This window comes from Manis pentadactyla, chromosome 4 (assembly GCF_030020395.1).
Source record: "Manis pentadactyla isolate mManPen7 chromosome 4, mManPen7.hap1, whole genome shotgun sequence".
Classification (NCBI taxonomy): Eukaryota; Metazoa; Chordata; class Mammalia; order Pholidota; family Manidae; genus Manis; species Manis pentadactyla.
The window spans coordinates 20,137,536-20,159,974 of NC_080022.1; positions in this window are offsets into that span (position 1 = coordinate 20,137,536).

The window sequence follows — 22,439 nt, forward strand, 5'->3', positions numbered from 1 at the left end:
TGATGTGTGTGTGTGTGTGTGTGTGTGTGTGTGTGTGTTTGAATCAGGGGAGAAAGTTATCAAGAAAGCAGGTAGGTCTTCCATACTCCAAGTGTTGTTGGGCAACTGCATCTAGGGAGGTCTTTCCCTGATAGGTGAACCATCAACCTGGACAGAGAGGGTTCTTGACTCTGAACAAGAAAGAATTCTTGAACAGGCAAGATGAGTGTAGGTAAGGAAGGAATTCATTAACGTGAGAGAAGCAGGGAATGGCAGCTGCTTTACAGGCAGAAGAGAGCAAGGAAGAACAGAGGGAGGAAAGGGAAACTCACTGAACTCCTGTTCAGCACAGGGTGGAAGAACCCTTGCCGACTCCTAAAACCAGAGTCACCTGGCATCCCGTGTCTGCTTGGATAGGCAAGGGGTGGGAACTAAGTCCCTCTCACCCCAGGATTTGGGGGGAGCCATGGAGCACTGGATGGAGTGAGTTATGTTCTGAGAACTTCCCAAAGTAAAGAAAGGAGATTCTCAGGCATGATGCTAAAGAGCTTGACAGTACAGCCGCAGTACAGCCTGGGTCACCCAGGCAACGGCAACTTGCAGGCCCGAATCAGAGACTGCAATTGCCCTTCCCTGCTTGCCTGAAGTAGAACAGAGAGAGTGAAGACTTGTGCTTAAGTCTAGAAAATAGAATGAAATATTGAATAACAAAGATGCTTACCACTGGAGGAGTACAGAGACAAAACACAGCAAGTTGGACAGTAAGAAGTCTTTATTTAAGGCAAGAAGTACACACTTGAAGAAAGGAGAGTGTGGGCTACCTCACAGAGGAGGAACAGTCAAAGGCTTAGTATTGTGTCTTCTAAGGCTTTCAAGAATGGGACAAAGGGTCAGGGAGTGGGACATGTAGGCTTGCCATGTGGTCTCATGATGTCTCTCTCCAGTGAGAGACATTGTGTCATCATCTTGTAGTCTGTCCTCTAGATGTTCTGTAAGATAAACTTAACAAAAGGAATTTCTTGATGTTGTTCTTCTCCAAGATAGTGGTTACCCTCAAGCAGTGAGGACTTTTCATTTAGGACTGCTTTCCCTGTCTTAAGGTAGGGTAGGTTATTGGCTGATTACCATAGAATATGTTACCTCCTAACTCCGTGGTGTTTAAAATGGAATCTGAGCCTTAAGACAGAGTCCCTCCTGTTTCTTACTGTACTATTTATATCCTGGCATTTTTCATCATAGGCAGGAAAAATTAGTCATGATGCTTGTCCCATGTTCCTGCCCTACCTCACAAGCAGAGACCTCTGATGAGGCTGTGTTGCAGGGAGCACTGGAGCATGGGGAAGGGGTGGGCGGGAGTAGCAGTTCACCAAAATTGTAGGTTGAGTCCCAGTTAAGTTTTTGGGAGTTTATGCTGTGACAGTGGGGAATCTAAAGGCTATTGAGCAAGGATGTGGCTGATTACACAGGGACTCAGCCAAGGTCACACAGTTTAGCCTCCCAAGGCCCCCTACAACCCTTCTCTCTCCAGTGTCCCTTGCTTCCAAATGCTCTTCCTTCTTTGCCTGCAGAGGCCAAGCTCCACCATGAATCTAAGTCACTAGTAGAGAAATGATCGCCTCTACTGCCCACCCCATCCTGGTTCAGCAGTCCTTAGAAGCTCAGCATTTAGATCTCAACATGCCAAACCTGTTATAGGCTGGAGCCACCCAACCATCACACTCTCTCTCCTGGGCAGGGAGTGGCAGGGTGGAGCCTTATGTAAAAATGGCAAGCTCTAGGTTGAGTCATTTCTTCTACCACACCTTCTCTGCTCACTCCTTCCTCCCATAGCAAAATGAAACCAGTCCATGGTGGGGGAAGGGGGCTCAGGGGCCGAAGAGGGGGTTCCAAGACTGAACCTAGGATATTGTGCCACAAGGAAGATTGTCCATTATCAGTCTCTCTTAAATAGGCCTGCTTAGAAAAACAAATATGTCCAGATCAGAAGCTGTGGGGAGGAAAAAAGGTTAGAGAAAAAGTAGGTAAGGGAATGTATTGGTGTACAATTTTCCTACCAACAGTTGTAACAATGAGAGTTCAGTGCTAGAATTTATCAGATTCCCACACCTCAATTAAACCAGTTTTCTCCATCTTGTATCTTTTATCTCTCCCTGGAGAAAGAAAATAAAAGGCTATTATTATTGAGCAATCTATTCTGTGCCTGACAGTATGCATAACTTCATTTGGTCCTCATAGCAATTCTATATTCATGCACCCATTTATGGATGAGAAAGCTGAGGTTCAGAGAAGGTAAGTGACTGTAACTCCTGGGGGGAAATAAGTTGCCAGCCTGGGGAAAATTACCTTTGAAACTGAAATCAGTCAAAGGGAGAAATAAAGTGGGAGAAACCCGTTTATTGCTAACAAGCAGTCATGCACTTCTGCTTGCCCGTATCTCTCATGACCTGGCTACAAAAAGGGACCCCACCCAGCCTCTCCAGTCTAGATCTGTCCTTGCTCCCACATGTAATCCCCTATCGGTATGGAGATGGACTACTCCTCTCCACCCCTTGGAAACACCTATTGATATGGAGATGCACTAAGGCCAGGTGAGAGATTCTGAAAATATTACAACTTTACCCACAGTGACATACCCAAGGTTATGCATCTGATAAGTGGCAGAGCTGGGAGACAGTAAAACCAGTTCAAATTTTTAGAAGCATGGAAGATGGTCTTGGAAATTTTCACCTTTCAGGGAAGGAGGAAATAGTATTATGGTAAAAATCTCAATATCTCACAGTGTATCCAGCCCTCATTTCTGACCTCATTCCCTGTCATGGCTAGAGTGGTCACAGGATACAGATGTGGGTAAAATTGTAATATTTCCAGGATATCTCTCCTGGCTTAAGTGAATCCCCAGGGGTGGAGAGAAGTATGGCTTTAGTTCATCTGAATATCAATAGGCATTCCTCAGGGGTGAAGAGCAGTTCATCTCCATATCAGTGGGTAATTACCTGGGCAACCCAGGGTTTATCTTAACCTGAGAGATTAGGGGGAGGGCTTGCTGGTTTTGCTTCTGCCCGAGCAGGAAAGAGAGCCGGCCCTGGACTGCAGTTGGTAAGCAATAAACGGGTTTTAAACTTTATTTCTCCATTTGACCGATTTCGGTTTCAGAGGTATTTTGTCCCAGCATTTCCTCTCCCTGGACTTACAGCAGAGAACCTCTCAACTCAAAGCCTTCTCTTTCTTTCTGCCCAGAAAAGTATCTCTCCTTATCACTTCCTCACTTCATTTGGGTCTCTGCATAAAAATCAGAGAAGCCATCTCTGATCACCCCATCCATAAGGCAGCCCCTCTCACTCACATCCCCTTATTCTACCTCATTGTCTTCACAGCACCTGCCACATCTGGACATATTTATTTATTATTTATTTATCTGCTTATTGTCTGTCTCAACCCACCAGAATGTAAACTCTACCACAAGAAGGACCTGATCTGTTTTATTCACTGTTGTATTCCTAGTGTCTGACACATATCCAAATGTGTTGAAAGACTAAAGGGAAAATTCTGCTTTCTTCCACTAGGACACTTGACCCCCCTATTCCCCTTCAGCTGCTAAACTGGCTCACCCTTTGAAGCCTCACTTCTTTTGTTGTCAGATAATCCAGTCCAAGGAGATCTCCCCGCACACTTGGAGAGACCTCAGTCCGGGAGTGGATTCTTGAAACTGATCAAGAAAGAATTCATCAACAGGTTGGATGAGTGTAGGTAAAGAAGGCCCTCATTAAAGTGAGAGTAGTGAATGGCAGCAGCCATGCAGTCAGCAGAGAGCAAGGAAGAACAGAGGGAGCAAAAGGAAGCTCATTGAACTCCTGGTTCATATAGGGAAGATCTCTTGCCAATTCCTAAAGCCAGGGTCACCTTGAATCTGCATGGTGTGATAACTAAGTCCCTATCACCCCTAAACGTGGGGAAGCCACAGAGCACTGGATGAAGTGAGATTATGTTCTGAGATCTTCCCAAAGCAAAGAAAGGAGATTTTTCAGGCAAGCTACTCAAGAGCATGATCATATAGCCACAGTCCTGTCCTAGTCATCCAGGCAACAGAACTTGCAAGCCCAAATCAGAGTACTCAGTAGCCCTTCCCTACCTGAAGAAGAACAGGGAGATAGAGAAGACTTGTGCTTAAGACTAAAAAATTCCATGTAGTAGCAAAGTAACAAGACAGTTACCAATGGAGGTGGAGGTGGTTGAGTTCTAATCTTTACATGAAAATGAGCTCAGAGACGAAGTGCAATAGGCTTATGCAACAAGAGTTTATTTGATAAGACAGTACACACTCAGATAAAGTGCCAGCAACCTCAGAGAGGAGGTGTACTTAAAGGTTTAGGATTTGCGTTTTTAAGGATTTCAAGAATTGGGTAAAGGGCCAGGGGGGTGTAGGCTGATGTGTGGTCTAATGATATCTATCTCCAATGAGGTGAAAGACAGGTCACCATCCATAGTCAATCCTCTAGATATTCTTCAAGATAAACTTAACACAAGGAATTTATTGGTCCTGTTCTTCTCCAAGATAATGGTTACCCTTGAGCAGTGGAAACATGTCATTTAGAACTGCTTGTGCCTTAAGATAGGGTCAGTTGTTTAGCTAATCATCATAAAATATGTTAGGAATCTTATCTTTTAACTCCTTGGTTTTTAAAATGGAATCTTAGCCTTAAGATGGAGCTCCTCCTGTTCTTACTATACTAACCATTTATATCTTAGAGTTTGTCATCATAGGCAGGGAAAATTAATCATGATGCTTGTCCCACGTTCCTGCTCTATCTCACTTTTCTCTCCCTCCAGGGACCACTTCTCCCACATCTTCCCCAGCCCAGGGATTGATGCAGCCACTCACACAGCCACTCCCCCCAGAAACAAGAAGTCATTTTCCTCCTCCTTTCTTTCTGCCTGCCCTCCCCCCGACAACCCCCAATTTTCAGTCAGTTTCCAACTCCAGTCCTTTCTGCCTCTTAAATCGTCTCCCAGTCCCTGCTATGCCCCCTCCATGAGGCAGCCTTCCTTTCTTGCCTGGGTTGCTGCATCACCCTCCTCACTAGTTTCTGCCTCCAATTTGGTCCCTGCCATTCAGTCTCCACACTGCAATCAGAGTGATTGGTCTAAAGCACACAGCTCCTAGGTAAACATCCTGTTGAGTCCTCAGTGGCCCGAAATAAAGTCCAGGATCTTAATGTGGCTTACAAAGCCCTGCCCCACCCGGCTACAGCCTCACCTTTTTTTTTTTGATATCGTTAATGTACAATTACTTGAACAACATTAAGGTTTATAGACTCCCCCTATTATCAAGTGCCCCCCACATACCCCATTACAGTTACTGTCCATCAGTGTAGTAAGATGCTATAGAGTCACTACTTGTCTTCTCTGTATATACTGCCTTACCCGTGTCCCCCACTGCTACATTATGTGTGCTAATTGTAATGCCCTTTTTCCCCCCTTATCCCTCCCTTCCCACCCATCCTCCCCAATCCCTTTCCCTTTGGTAACTGTTAGTCCATTCTTGGGTTCTGTGAGTCTGGTGTACAGCCTCACTTTTAACTGCACTGTACTCCTGCCTGGTTGAACTTCTTTCGGTTTCCCAGATATGCTCATGATATTTCTTTTGCCTGGAAGCTCTGGCAACTCCTGCTCATCATTCAAGTCTCAGCCTAGGAGCCACTTTTTCCAAGAAGCCCTCTCCAATGTCTTCCACCCCACCAGGCTGGGTTACGGTTACTTAATGTATAGAATCAGGGCAGTCACCCCACCCGGAGGGAGCTCAGAACACCTGGTCCAGTTCTCCACCCTCTTCCATTGCATCCCTGATGGGTGTCACTGCTTGAATAGGCTCCATTGCTTCTCCAATGCCTCTCACACTTCAAGACCCATCTCAAATCTGGACTCATCCAGAAAACCTTCTGGGGAGTGAAAAGAAGGCTGCCTCTGAGTCAAGACGGCCTTAGCTCAAGTCCCATCTTTCCCACTTCCTGGTGTGACCCTGGGCATGTCACTTTGCCTCTGAAGGCCTCAATTCTCTCTCTAAAATGGAGATGACAACATTAATATGCCCCTCACAGTTGTTATAAGTTAAATTATAGATGTTAAAGGACAGTGTAAACACTGAATTGTTATGTAAACGTGAGGGTGATTATTGTCTTTCCTGGCACTGTGCTCCTGCAGCACTCAAAAGCCATGACCCATCATTTTGCACTTAATTATACCCTGCCTCCAATTATCTGCTCTTGCTTCTGTGTAGTAGCCTGCTGTTTATAACCCACTGCAGAAGCCAGCTGGGATCACATCTTCCATAGCTATTCCGTATCCCCTAGATTTCAGAGATCAGTGCCAAGCAAATAGAAGGTGTATATTATTTCTCTGATTATAACCAACTATCATTTTTTGATCACCCTTTCATGGTTGTGTATTGATCACCTTATGCACTAAGTACATATTCTTTCCCATTCTCAAAACTACCACAGATAGGTATTTTTATCTCCACTATGCAAATGGAAGCGCAGAAAAATTAAGTAACTTTCCCAAGGTCACAGAACTGTTATGACTTTGGGGGCAGGGGCCTTGAGAATCTTTCTGACACTGTCCTCAGATTGATGTTAAGGGGCTTGTGACTTTCTACCTACTGGCTCTTCAGTTGGTCATCAGCTGAGCTGTGTCTATAAGAGAGTAAAAAATCAAACCAGGGAATTGGCAGAGGAGATGGCCACCATGCCATGCACCAGATACAGAGACAGGAGACTTTTCACATGTAAGTTAGGCACCACCCCACCAAGAGCACAGTCACAAAGCCTTGGTCCTGTGGATACAAGGGATGAAAGGTGGTTTGGAAAAGCCCCAGGACATCTAGCAACGTGAGCACTGGCCTGCTGCCCACATCTATATGAGGAGAGTAGATTAGAGTGGAATCTATGGCCAAAAAACTCACAGTAAGGCAGTGGTCAACTCACAAGGATTTCCATCCTCCTTGGCCAAGAATGTGGTACCTAAGGGAGATGCAGGATTCATTGTACACCACTAGGTGGCACTGTGCAAGGAGGGCTCACAAATTACCCAATTAGAACCTTTCAACATGAATAATTAGAAGGGACTTTAGAACAAGTAAATGTAAACGCATCCTTTTACAGAAGAGATGTGAGACCCAAAGGGATTGTCCAAATTGTCCAGTTTCATGGCTGAACCAGTACCAGAGACCCAGGTCCGACTGTTTGTAAAGTCAGTGCACTTCACCTTTAAGGTTCATCTGGTTGTCCGTCTACTCATGGTGTGATCTTACTCAAGTCACTGTTACTCTTTTGAGCTTCATTCTTTTGGTCCATAAAATATAGTCTAGATTCATGATGTCAATATGGTAGCCAGTAGCCACATATGGCTATTTAAATTTAAATTACTTAAAACTGACTAAAATGTAAAATTCAGTTCTTAGTCACAGGAGTCACATCTTAAGTGTTTAATAAACTGCTGTAAATAGGGCTATCATACTGGACAGCACAGATATAGAAAATTTCCTTTATCACAGCACTAAATAGACAGTCCTGGCTGGTATTTAAGGTCCTCACAGCTTTAGTATCCTATGGATCCTCTATGAAAGCATTGGGGGTATAGGATTAAACATGTAAGGTTTCACAGCTCTCAACCTGAGTTTTTAACCATATACAAGCACTGGAGGGTGGGAGTTGGGGAGGGATGCAAAAAAGAATAAGATGGATAGAAATCCTCCTTTCATGGAGTTGACAACTACTGGGCCTAAGATACTAAGTCCAAAAATCACAGCTTCTGCAACCAAGACACCTTAGAACTGTATCTTAAACATTAATGCGCATACGCATCTAGTTAAAATGAAGTTGCTGATTCAGTAGGTCTGGGGTGGAGCCTAAGAACCTGCATTTCTAACAAAGTCCTTGGTTTCTGGTCCCTACGCACATTTGAAGCAGCAGGAATTTGGAGAATTTTGTAGCAAGACAAAATTAATATGTGTGATTTAACTAAAATAATGTTTATTTTGTGCATCTTCCTGGGATGCCTGAGCTCAAGTCTCACTTCTGGGTAGCCTTTCCTCCTGATTCTCAAAACTAGATGAGGAGAGCTCTTCTGAGCCTCTATCATTGCTCACACTTCCCCTGGTGCTGTTCATGTTACATTGCCTTTTCTTTTTTTTGAATTTTTTAAAATTTTGGTATCGTTAATGTACAATTACTTGAACAACATTATGGTTACTAGACTCCCCTTATTATCAAGTCTCCCCCACATACCCCATTACAGTCACTGTCCATCAGTGTAGTAAGATGCTATAGAATCATTACTTGTCTTCTCTGTATATACTGCCTTTCCTTTTTAAATCTTGTCTCAGTCTTCCCCATGAAGCCACAATCTATATCAGTCTCATTCACTGCTATCCCCCAGCACCTAGCACCGTGTCTGACAGCAATACCAATTACTTTTGAGAGTTATTTATATGTCTTCCTTATATATGCTCAATATAAGTCCTTTTTCAGGTATATGATTAGAAAATATTTTCTCCATCAATGATTTGTCTGTGCATTCATTTCATAGTAACTTTCGAAGAACAAAAGTTCTTGATTTTGATGAAATCCAACTTATCAATGTTGTTCATTATAGATCATACTTTTGTTGTCATACCTAAGAAACCTTTGCTTAACTCAAGGTCATAAAACTTTTCCATTTTCTCCTAGAAGTTTATAGTTTTAGGTATTATACTTAAGTTTATGATCCATTTTGAGTCAATTCTTGTATATGGCACAAGGTATGGATCAAAGATTCATACTTTTGGACATAGACATTAGCACCATTTGTTGAAAAGACTATCCTTTTCCATTTAATTGCCTTTGCAACTTTGTTGAAAATCATTTGACCCTTCCACTTATAAGATGAATTAGTTCTCAGGATCTAATGTACAGCATGGTGACTGTAGTTAATACCATATTGTATAGTTGGAATTTGCTAAGGGGGTAGAGATGTCAGTGCCCACAAAAAATGGTAGCTAAGAGGAGTTATGCATGTGTCAGTTAGCTGGATTGTAATAATCATTTCACAATGTATACATATATCCAAAAAAGAAAATCATTTGACCATATATATAGGGGTCTATTTCTGAACTCTCTGTTTTGTTACATTGATTTTAATATCTATCCTTTCATCTGTATCATACCATCTTTATTACTGTAGCTTTATAGTAAGTCTTAAAAATCAGGTAATGTTACTCCTCCATCTTTGTTCTTTTTCAATGTTTTGACTGTCCTGGTTTCTTTGCCTTTCAATGTAAACTTTAGAATCAGCTTATCAAATTCTGTAAAAAAATCCTACTGAGATTTTGGTTGGAATTACATTGGATGTATTGATCAGTTTGAGGAGAATTGACATCTTAACAATTTTAAGAGTTCTGATCCATTAGCATGGATGTCTCTCCATTTATTTAGATCTTCCTTGGTTTCTTTTAACAATAGTATATAATTTTTCAGCATATAAATATTTCATATGTTTTGTTAGATTTGTCCTTACATATTATGTATTTGTTGATGCTATTGCAAATGGCACTTTTTAAACATTTTCATTTTCCAATTGTTTATTACTAATATGCAGAAGGCATATCATCTTTTATGATTCACCTTCAGAAGTCACTCAGCATCACTTCTATTATGTCATATTTGTTGGGCAGTCAAAAAGTCCCATTCAACTTCAAGGGAAGAAGAAATAGATTCCATGTCTGGATAGAGGGATGGCAAGGTTCTGGAAGAGCATCTGGGACAAGAAATATTGCCATGGCCATTTTTGAAAAACACAATCTTCCCCAGTGGGAAGAGTGTTTCAGTGTGAGAGAATGCTTGAGCAAAAATCTTCCAGTGGGAGAAGGCAGAGTCCATCCATCAGAGGGCATAAAAAGGAGTCTAGTAAGGCAGGAATGTAGCCAAAAGAAAAAGACTGGTATAAGATAAGGCTTAAGAGGTCAAAAACCAAAATCTTCATCCTTGCCATTGAAGTTTGTCATCTTAACAGCTGGAGTGCCTCCCTTCCATTTTGTGCTTTACATTTGACAAAGCAATGCCTCAGTTATTTCCTCATTCATTTCAAACAACAATCCTATGAGGGATGTATTATTAACCCTATTTTATAGATGAAGACACTCAGCATCAGTGAAACAGCTCAGGAAGGGCAGGAGGACTCAGTGATTTTAGTTGACACATGGATATATATATCTTACATGTTAATAGTCAATGTCTTTTTTTAATAGAAAAATATGTCTAGGAAATCAAGCTCATATTCACTGATATTATAGCTTGGGATAAATCAAAACGAATTGATTTAAAGTGGACTTAAGGGAAAATATTAAATGAATTATAATATAAAAGGGTTGTGAATATGGTAATAATGATAAAGATAGAAGGTAAATGAGGAGAATATGAGAAATATGGAAAAGGACAAAGTTTGCAGGACCTATCTGGAGTCAGATCAAGTCCTCTCCAGGTTTCAAGGGCAAACAGCCCAGGAGAGAACCAGACAAGTTATTTAGCTACCCTGTGCCTCAGTTTTCTCATTTTCAAAATGAAAATAATTATAGTACCTCCTTTCATAGGGTCGTCCTGAAGAATAAATTAGTAAATATTTGTGAAGCGCTTAGAATAGTTCCTGGCACTTAGTAAGTGCTATATATGTGTGTGTTCAATAGCTAAATAAAATTAACTGATGTTAAGCATAAAGGGGAATGTACTGCCTTTTGCAACTGAGAAATTCAGGGATATCTGTCTTGAAGCTGGCTCCAGGGCCTGCAAGTGTATCATTAGTTCCCTCTCTCCCTCTTGCTTCTTCTCTCCTTTCTTCCTCCCGTCCCCGCTTCTCCATATCTCAGCTCTAGTCTGCTGTATGCTGATCCGTTCTTGGGTGGCCTGTCACCCAGTGTTAGCAAGGTGGCCACGACAGCTCCAGGGATGGAAGAACTGGACACAGCTACCAATCCACAGGTAAAAGTCACCTCGTTGCCATGGTTGTAGGAAAAGCCCCTGTATTAGCTCTGATTGGTACTGCTTGAGTCACATGATCATCCCTATACCAATCCGTGTGGCCATAGGAGGACTATGCTGCTTGACCAGCATAGTTACATATGCATCCCAGAATCCAAGAAGTGGGTCCAGTTTCCCCAAACCACGTGGACTAAATGTGTGGGACAGTGATTTCCCTAAGGAAAATCCAGGTGTTCTTCAAAGAAGAAAAGGGATTAGATAACTGGATAGGCAAACAAGCAAACAAAAAGAAAAAATGCTCTATGCTAAACAACCTTGTAAATTATCTGTGCTTTCTCCAATCCTCAGTTTCCAAGTACGTAAAATGAGTACAATATAAGACAGTGCCCACAGAATAAAGTCATAGGAAGGATTAAATGAGATAAACACTTAATAAAGCTTAGTACCATACCAGTCACACAATAAACACTCAATAAGTATTAGTTATTATAGTAATATGCAAGTCACAGAGTTTATAATGGTAGAGCTTGGATTTAAACCCAAATTTTCTGATTCCAAGGCCAGTGATCTTCATACATTTCCATCAGCTCTTTTAACAGCAAACTCTCCTATCTCTGCTCTAATACTTCACAGTATTCAAAGAGATTTCACCTTTATTTTTCTCATTTGATCCTCACGATACCCTCTTTGCTCTATGCAAATGTTACATAGTTGGAGAACTGGAAGCTTGAAGAAGAATACATTCACTCCATTCACTTCCTCAACAAATATTGAGAATACACCACATCCTACTGAGAGTGGCTTCTTCTAATGCTCCAGTTTCCTTCCATATTTCTGGTCTTCTACACTTTAGAGCAGTCTTTTTCAAGTGGCAGGTCATTACCCATTACTGGGCCATGAAATCAATTTAATAACCAGTTATCAGCATTTTAATGTTTTAAATGAAATAACGCCAAGTACATCCCAAATTGTGAACAAGAGTATACTGGTTTGTGAAACTCTCACTCAGTTACATATCTGTGTACATATGGAGATCCTGGGTTATGATTAAAATGGAGTTCCCTCTGTGAGATCTTATTTAAAAGTTTGAAAGCTATTAACCAGCAGAGGATCTTAAACTTTTTGTTCCCAGGACTCCTTTACAATTTTAAAAATTATTGAGAACACCAAAACACTTTTCTTTGGGGATTATATCTATTGATATCGACCCTATTTGAAATTAAAACTGAGAAATTTTTAAATCACAGGCATACACAAGCATACATCCCATTAGCTATCAGACTGATCTCATTATCAGATGTATGGTAACCTCTGGAAACTATGACAGTAGAAAAGGCAAATAACTTTTTAGCACTCTTAGGGATATTGTTTTGAATTTGCAGAATCCCTGAAAGGGTCTTAAGGATTAGTCTACAGGATATCTCTGTTTAAACGTTTTTGCCAAGTTTCTAACTCACCCTTTCCAAAACAAACTCTTAATAGGCCTTCCCTGGGTGCCTGGGTTATTGACACTACTCTTCCTCAGTGACCCAGTATTCAAATTAGGAATTCTCTTTGAGGTCTGGTTCCTTCACAGAGTCAGTGCCACCAAATCTCATCTACCTCTCTTCTCTTTTCCACGGGACGAGACCTGCAATTGTTTGAGAGGTAGCCTGGTGTAATGATTAGGAGCACGGGTCGCAGTTCCACAGAACTTGCTGTAGGACTTTGGGCAAGTTATTAATGCGTGTGAAAATTCAAAAGTGCTAAGAGATACAGAGTAAAAAGCAAACCTCTCCCCCTCCTCTGTCCCAGAGCCACTCTGTTCCTCACCTAGGAGATAACCACTTCTTGAACATCAGCTCTCAGGGTCTCTGATTTCATGCCATCCCTTAACTTTTCTGCCTGTCAAACTTCAGGCTCCCCTTAAGCCCCTCCTTGGCTGTCCGCAACAAAACAGAATTTGCTACTCCTTCCTGTTGGCAAACTATCACAAACCTCTGCAAAACTTACCAAATCCATTGCTTTGAACATAGATGCATTTATTTTTCTCACTATGAGTAAATAGAACAGTGCCTTTGCCTTTATAAGTCTGATTTCCACCCAGTTACTGAAGTGATACTGTGTGTATTTAGTGAATCTTTGACGATTGGATGTATTTCCCCCAATCAAGAATTTTCAGACTCTCCAAATGCCTGTGGGGATATAGTCTAAACTACTCATGCAGGTTCTCTCCATTAGACCTCAACTTCCCTATCCAAATTGATTCCCTGGGAAATTTGGGGATAGTCTCCTCAGGAGAGCCTGCCTGTCTGCTAAACAGCACTGTTGACCATTAACAGAAATTCCGAAATCAAATATTCTGATGTCACATGCTATTTCTCAGGAACAGAAATTTATCTATTTATCTAATATGTAAATGCTAAATATGTCTCATAAGACATTGTCTGATTTGGAAAGTTACATGGAATCAATCCCATTGCAGTGTTGTTTAAAATAGCAAGAGACATTGAAGTTCCCTAAATATTTATCAATATAGGAATGGTTAGACAACCTTATGGTATCTTCACCCTGTGGTATACTACATAGCTGTAGCTTATATATGTCCATTTAAATAAATTTGAAATGGAATCATACATCATACCTGGTTTCTCTCTAAAGTTTTATGTTTATGGGATTCATCTAGGTTGTTGCTTTTGCAAGTAGTATCCTCCTTCTCATTGCTGTATAGTATTCTACTGTATGAATACATCATTTGTTTTTAAACCTGTCTTTCTACATATTTTTTAACTTATCCATTTACTTACCCATTCTACTATTGATAACCACTTGGCTTGTTTTCAGTTTTTGGTTGTCATGATTTTGCTGGCTGCTGTGAATATTCTTGTGCATACTTTGGTAAAGATATGAACATAACATAGGCTCACAATCCCCCTACAGAAGAGAATAGGCATGAACGTTCAGCTTACTTGATTTGGTCAAATGGATTTCCAAAGTGATACCATTTTACACTGCTGCCAATAGTAAATAAGAATTACAGCTGCTTCACATCCTTACCAAAACTCGATAGTGTCAATTTTTAAAAGTTTAACCATGTCATGGGAGAATAGTGAAAGCTCATGTAATTTTAACTTATGTCTCCCTGATGACTGAGGCTGAACAACTTTCCATACATTTGGTGGCCATAAAAATTTCCACTTTCAGTATGTGCCCATTCAAGTATCTTGCCCATTTTTAACTTGCCCTTTATTTTAAAGGTCATCTGTCCTTTTCTTATTGATTTATAGTAATTCTTTATATATTCTGAACATGAGCCCTTTTCATTCATATGTGTTGCAACTGTCTTCTTCCCCTTTGTGGTTTGCTTTTTAATTTTAGTAGTATGTGAGAGTGCCCATCCTTCTCCATCTTTGTCAGCATCAAACTGTGATTCAAAAAAAGAAGAAAAGAAAAGAAACTTTTGCCAAAAAGCATCTCTCTTTTTTAAATTATTAGACTTTATTTTTTGGAGCAGTTCAGGTTTATAAAAAATTGAACAGATAATACAGAGAGGCTCATATATCCCTTTCTTCTCTCCCCCAACCCAGTTTCCCCTATTATTAACATTTTGAATCAGTGTAGTACATTTGTTACAGTTGAGCCATTATTGCTACATTAATGAAAGTCCACAGTTTACATTAGGGTTCACTCTTTGTGTTGTACAGAAATACGTGTTTTGATAAATACATAATGCCATGCATCCACCATTACAGTATGATACAGAATAATTTCACTGCCCTAAAATTCCTCTTTTCATCCCTTCTTTTCTCATGCCTCTCCAAACTCCTGGCAACCACTATCTTTTTATTGCATCTACAGTTTTACTTTTTCCAGAATATAATATAGTTGGAATCATATAATATGTATCTTTTTCAGACTGGTTTCTTTCACTAAGTAATATGCATTTAAGTTTCCTCTCTGTCTTTTTGTGGCTTGATAGTTCATTTCTTTTTATCACTGATTAATATTCCATTATATGGATGTACCATGGCTTGTTTATCCACTCATCTGTTGAAGGACATCTTGGTTGCTTCCAGTTTTTGGCAAATATGAATAAAGCTGCTGTAAATATCTGTGCACAGGTTTTGTACAGACATAAGTTTTCAACTCATTTGTGTGAATACCCAGGACTGCAAATGCAGGCTTATATGGTAAGATTATGTGAGCTTTGTAGGAAACTGCCATATGGTCTTCCAAAGTGGTTGTACCATTTTACATTTGCACCAACAATGAATGAAAGTCACTGTTGCTCCTCACCCTTGTCAACATTTGGTATTATTAGTTTTTTGGATTTTAGCTGTTCTAATAGGTGTATAATGGCATCTCATTGTTTTAACTGGAAATTCTCTGATGATAGCTGACGTTAAGCATCTTTTCATGTTTATCTGCTATCTGTATTTCTTCTTTGGTGACATATCCAGATCTTTTGTTCATTTTTTTCCTTTTTTTCATTTTTTTATTGTTGAGTTTTAAGGGATCTTTGTATATTTTTAATACAAGTCCATCCATTATCTGATCTGTGTTTTGCAAATATTTTTCCCAGTCTGTGGGCTTGTCTTTTCATCATCTTAACAGTGTCTTTTGCAGAGCAGGAGTTTTTTATTTTAATGAAGTCCAGGTTATCAATTTTGTCTTTCATGAAAAACTCATCACCTAATTCAAGGTTACCTAAGTTTTCTCCTTTCTTTCAACAAGTTTTATAGCTTTATGTTTTGCATTTAGGTCTATGATCTATTATGAGTTAATTTTGTGAAAAATATGAAGACAGTGTCTAGATTTTTTTTTTTAATGTGGATGTCCAGTTATTCTGGCACCACGTGTTGAAAAAACTACCCTTTCTCAATTGAATGGTCTTTGCTTCTTTATCAATGATCAGTTGACTATATTTGTATGGGTCTGTTTCTGGGTTTTCTCTTCTGTTCCATTGTTTTGTCTGTTCTTTTGCTAATTTTTATAGCTTTTTGTGTTTTGATTTGATTTTTATAGCTTTAAAGTAAGTCTTGAAGTTGGGTAGTGTTAACCCTCCAATTCATTGGCATTTTAAACTTCGAATTTCATAATTTCAGTGTGTTCCACATGCATAGTGCTGATTTGTATTTACAGCTCTTGTCAAGTAGGTGATGGCATAGGGTATACTCTATTTACAGAGGCCTAAAGAGGCTAAATAACCTGCTCATCCAACAGGTAACAGAGTCTGAGCTTTTCAATGCCTTGGTGCACTAATCAGGTTCCTGAGGAACAAACCTTGCCCTATTGTCTGCAAGGTTAATAACTATTCCCCTCTATACATTAAAACCCTGGAATTCTATTTTGTCTGTCTTTTCTGAGTTTTATTAGCAGAAGTCATAACCCTAGTTTTGATTGAAACTGGGAACCCTGGCACCACTGAAAGTTTAACCATATAGGATGGGGCTTGGCCCCTGGCCTCTGAGTTGTGCTCAAAACTATCACCTTGAGGGGCAGAGCCAAGATGGCGGCGTGAGTAGAGCAGCAGAAATCTTCTCCCAAAACCACATATATTTTTGAAAATACAACAAAGACAACTCTTCCTAAAAGAGAGACCAGAAGACACAGGACAACATCCAGACCACATCCACACCTGCGAGAACCCAGCACCTCGCGAAGGGGGTAAGATACAAGCCCCGGCCTGGCAGGACCTGAGCACCCCACACCCCAGCTCTGGGTGGGAGGAGAGGAGTCAGAGCCGGGAGGGAGAGGGAGACCAGGACTGCTAAATAGCCAGCCCTAGCCATCCGCACCAGAGCGCAGACACAGTGCATGCGTGGGGTCCTGGATAATAGGGAAACAGGACAGTAAGACCTGTGAGCGGGTCCCCGCAGCCGGCGCCCTGGGGACAAAGAAAAGTGAGTGCTTTTTGGAAGTCTTAAAGGGACAAAGACCTCGCGGCTAGATGGATACGTCCTGGGACACTTAGTCCAGCAGCAGGGAATCTGGGGAACTCTGGGCACTCTAACCCCTTGGGCAGCAGGGAGCATGGAGGCCCCTCACGGAGATAAATAGCCTCCTGGCAGTTCCCCCTCCAATGCTACTCCACCATATCGGAGTAGCAACCCGAGGCAGGCCACGCCCACAGCAACAGCGGAGATAAACTCCATAGCGGCCGGGCAAGAATCAGAAGCCCCATCTGTGTGCAGCTGCCCAGCACAAGCCACTAGAGGTCGCTGTTCTCCCAGGAGAGGAAGGCCACAAACCAACAAGAAGGGAAGTTCTTCCAGCCGTCACTCGTGCCAGCTCTGCAAACTATATCGCCATGAAAAGGCAAAATTTCAGGCAGACAAAGATAACAGAGACAACACCTGAGAAGGAGACAGACCTAACCAGTCTTCCTGAAAAAGAATTCAAAATAAAAATCATTAACATGCTGACGGAGATGCAGAGAAATATACAAGAGCTAAGGGATGAAGTCCGGAGGAAGATTACAGACATCCGGAGGGAGATTACAGAAGTGAAACAAACTCTGGAAGGATTTATAAGCAGAATGGATAAGATGCAAGAGGCCATTGATGGAATAGAAACCAGAGAACAGGAACGCATAGAAGCTGACATAGAGAGAGATAAAAGGATCTCCAGGAATGAAATAATATTAAGAGAACTGTGTGACCAATCCAAAAGGAACAATACCCACATTATAGGGGTACCAGAAGAAGAAGAGAGAAAAAGAGATAGAAAGTGTCTTTGAAGAAATAATTGCTGAAAACTTCCCTAAACTGGGGGAGGAAATAATCGAACAGACCACAGAAATACACAGAACTCCCAACAGAAAGGACCCAAGGAGGACAACACCAAGACACATAATAATTAAAATGGCAAAGATCAAGGACAAGGAAAGAGTTTTAAAGGCAGCTAGAGAGAAAAAGGTCACCTATAAAGGAAAACCCATCAGGCTATCATGAGACTTCTCAACAGAAACCTTACAGGCCAGAAAAGAATGGCATGATATACTTAATGCAATGAAACAGAAGGGCCTTGAACCAAGGATACTGTATCCAGCACGATTATCATTTAAATATGAAGGAGGGATTAAACAATTCCCAGGCAAGCAAAAGTTGAGGGAATTTGCCTCCCACAAACCACCTCTACAGGGTATTTTAGAGGGACTGTTCTAGACGGGAGCACTCCTAAGACTAAACAGATGTCACCAGAGAAAATAAAATCACAGCAAAGAAAGCAGACCAACCAAATACTAACTAAAGGCAAAAAATGAAATCAACTACCCACTGAAAGCAGTTAAAGGAAACATGAAAGAGCACAGAATAAAACAACCAACATATAAAGAATGGAGGAGGAGGAATAAGAAGGGAGAGAAGAAAAGAATCTCCAGACAGTGTATATAACAGCTCAATAAGCTAGCTAAGTTAGGCAGTAAGATAGTAAAGAAGCTAACCTTGAACCTTTGGTAACCACGAATCTAAAGCCTGCAATGGCAACAAGTACATATCTTTCAATAGTCACCCTAAATGTAAATGGACTGAATGCACCAATCAAAAGACACAGTAATAGAATGGATAAAAAAGCAAGACCCATCTATATGCTGCTTACAAGAAACTCACCTCAAACCCAAAGACATGCACAGACTAAAAGTCAAGGGATGGAAAAACATATTTCAGGCAAACAACAGAGAGAAGAAAGCAGGGGTTGCAGTACTAGTATCAGACAAAATAGACTTCAAAACAAAGAAAGTAACAAGAGATAAAGAAGGACATTACATAATGATAAAGGGCTCAGTCCAACAAGATGATATAACCATTCTAAATATATATGCACCCAACACAGGAGCACCAGCATATGTGAAACAAATACTAACAGAACTAAAGGGGGAAATAGAATGCAATGCATTCATTTTAGGAGACTTCAACACGCCACTCACCCCAAAGGATAGATCCACTGGGCAGAAAATAAGTAAGGACAGGGAGGCACTGAACAACACACTAAAACAGATGGACCTAACAGACATCTATAGAACTCTACATCCAAAAGCAACAGGATATACATTCTTCTCAAGTGCACATGGAACATTCTCCAGAATAGATCACATACTAGGCCACAAAAAGAGCCTCAGTAAATTCCAAAATATTGAAATTCTACCAACCAAGTTTTCAGACCACAAAGGTATAAAACTAGAAATAAATTCTACAAAGAAAACAAAAAGGCTCACAAACACATGGAGGCTTAACAACATACTCCTAAATAATCAATGGATCAATGAACAAATTAAAATAGAGATCAAGGAATATATGGAAAGAAATGACAACAACAACACAAAGCCCCAACTTCTGTGGGACGCAGCAAAACTATCACCTTGAAAGGCTCTATAGCAGATATTTCTGGTTCACTAACCCAATATTCATTGATAAATCCCTTTTCCTTTGTCTCCTCTTGCAATATAGAGGCTGGAGATGCTAAATAATTGCCTTTCAGACTTTTCCAAACTTACCTTGTAAGAAGTCACAAGACATAGTTTTGGTGAGTGGGATATAAGGAGCAATCTCTTGGGAGTTTCTAAAAACCTTTTGTTTCATTAATAAAAGACAGATTGTGCTGCTTCCTTTCCCACTATTCTTCTTGGCTTGAACATAGATATTATGCTTGATGCTGCAGTAGGCATTTTGTGACTACAGTAAAAAACTAAAAGTAAGGATGCTGGAGCAGGAAAAATAGAAATGAATTATGTTGAACTACTAAACTACAATAATCACCCACCTCAGTACTTCTTGTTCGGTGAAAAAACTCAAAATCATGTGTTAAAGTCACTGCTGGTCAGGTAATGTGCTACTTGCAACTGAAAACAGTCTTAACTGATCTACCAACTATTCTAATGGGACCCTTATTGCGGGGATATCTCTGGAATTCTTTTGGAAGTGTCATCTGATTCCTTGACATATTCTCTTGAACATCCCCACTAGTTCTTTGCCCCTTTTTTGGCTGGATTAGAAGGAAATGGAAACATTTTGTTTGGGAAAGAGAAAATGCAGTGGGACCATGAGCACTTTATTCCTTATCTGACATTTTTAAATAAGAAAAGTGATTATTATGACTACCATTCTTGAAACCCCTTACCAAATTTTTAGTTTGATGTAGGCCCAGCACTTTACAGTTTACACAAGTGTCACCTCATTTAATATACAAAATATGTGTTGCCAGAGACCAGAGTTGAAACTAATAAGTGGAACAAGAACTTTATTATTAAGAATTGCCTAATGATCATAGTAGTTCAAACAAGGAAATGTATTGCTCTGTGAGACAGAGCACTTACATGCCTTTCTCAGAAGGACTGAGCAGAGAACTGAGGGTGCCAAAGAGGGAAAGAGATGAGGGGCTGCTCAACTCTAAGATTCAGACCCAAGTTTGGTGAGTGAGATTGGTTAATTCTTTCCTAGTGCAGCTAGGTAGGGTTTTAGAGAAGGACTAGATCATTAAGATAAATGGGAGTAGGAGAGTGATTCCAAGTGGAGGAAAGACCTTAAACAAAGATGCAGTATGCTTAAGATGGGTTTGGATACTCTTGATGAACCAGTTGGACTAGAGCAGACACTTTGGACCTTTGTGATTTGTGATTTTAGGTGAGTCACCGAACTATTCTAGGCCACGCTTTTCTCCTTGGTGAAATGAAAGGATAGCTGAAATCAGTGGGTCTCAACCTTTTGGACAGTGACCTAGGCTGTAGTCCCAAAACATTTGCAACTAAAGAAAATACAAGGCAGTAGTACCTGTTGTTGTTGTTTTTTAACAATGAGATTTTTGTATGATAATAATTACCACAGTACAGATATAGACCTCTAACTTTTAGACAGGCTTGTTGCCTGTGTCAAGATGGATTTTTCCCCCTTATTTAAGCTTTAAAATTTTTTTAAATATTTAATTACAAACTATTTCAAACATTCAGAAAAGTTCAAATAATAATATAACCACCAATGAACTAGAACAAATAGTTCCAAAATTCATATGGAACCACAAAAGACCCCAAATAACCAAAACAATTCTTTGAAGGAAGAATAAAGCAGGGGTGAATTATGCTTCCCAACTTCAAGCTCTACTACAAAGCCACAGTAATCAAGACAATTTGGTACTGGCACAAGAACAGACCCATAGACCAGTGGAAGAGAATAGAGAGTCCAGATATAAACCCACACATATATGGCCAATTAATACATGATAAAGGATCCATAGACAGAAAATAGAGAAAGGACAACTGGTATTGGCAAACTTGACAGCTATCTGTAAGAGAATGATAGAACTAGATTACTGTCTAATTCCATAAACAAAAGTAAACTCGAAATGGATCAAAGACCTGAATGTAAGTCATGAAACCATAAAACTCTTAGAAGAAAACATAGGCAAAACTCTCTTGAATATAAACATGAGCAATTTTTTCATGAACATATCTCCTCAGGTAAGGGAAACAAAAGCAAAAATGAACAAGTGGGACTACATCAAACTAAAAAGCTTCTGTACAGCAAAGGACACCATCAGCAGAACAAAAAGACATCCTACAGTATGGGAGAATACATTCATAAATGACATATCTAATAAGGGGTTAACATCTAAAATATATAAAGAGCTCACATATCTCAACACCCAAAAAGCAAATAACCTTATTAAAAAATGGGCAGAGAATCTGAACAGACAGTTCTCTAAAGAAGAAATTCAGATGGCCCACAGGCACATGGAAAGATGCTCCACATACTGATCATCAGGGAAATGCAAATTAAAACCACAATGCGATATCACCTCACACCAGTTAAGATGGCTAACATCCAAAAGACAAACAACAATAAATGCTGCTGAGGATGAGGAGAAAGGGGAACTCTCCTGCACTGTTGGTGGGAATGTAAACTAGTTCAACTATTGTGTAAAGCAATATGGAGGTTCCTCAAAAAACTAAAAATAAAAATACCATTTGACCCAGGAATTCCACTCTTAGGAATTTACCTGAAGAAAACAAGATCACAGATTCAAAATGACATATGTACCCCTATGTTTATCACAACACTATTTACAATAGCAAAGACATGGAAGCAACCTAAGTGTCCATTAGTAGATGAATGGATAAAAAACATGTGATACATATACACAATGGAATATTATTCAGCCATAAGAAGAAAACAAATCCTACCATTTGCAACATGGTTGGAGCTAGAGGTTATTATGCTCAGTGAAATAAGCCAGGTGGAGAAAGAAAAGTACCAAATGATTTCCCTCATCTGTGGAGTATAAGAACAAAGCAAAAACTAAAGGAACAAAACAGCAGCAGACTCACAGAAACCAATAATGGGCTAGCGGTCACCAAAGGGAAAGGGGTTGGGGAGGGTGGGTGGGAAGGGAGGGATAAGGGGATTAAGGGGTATTATGATTAGCACACATAATATAGGGGGGCATGGGGAAGGCAGTATAGCACAGAGAAGACAAGTAGTGACT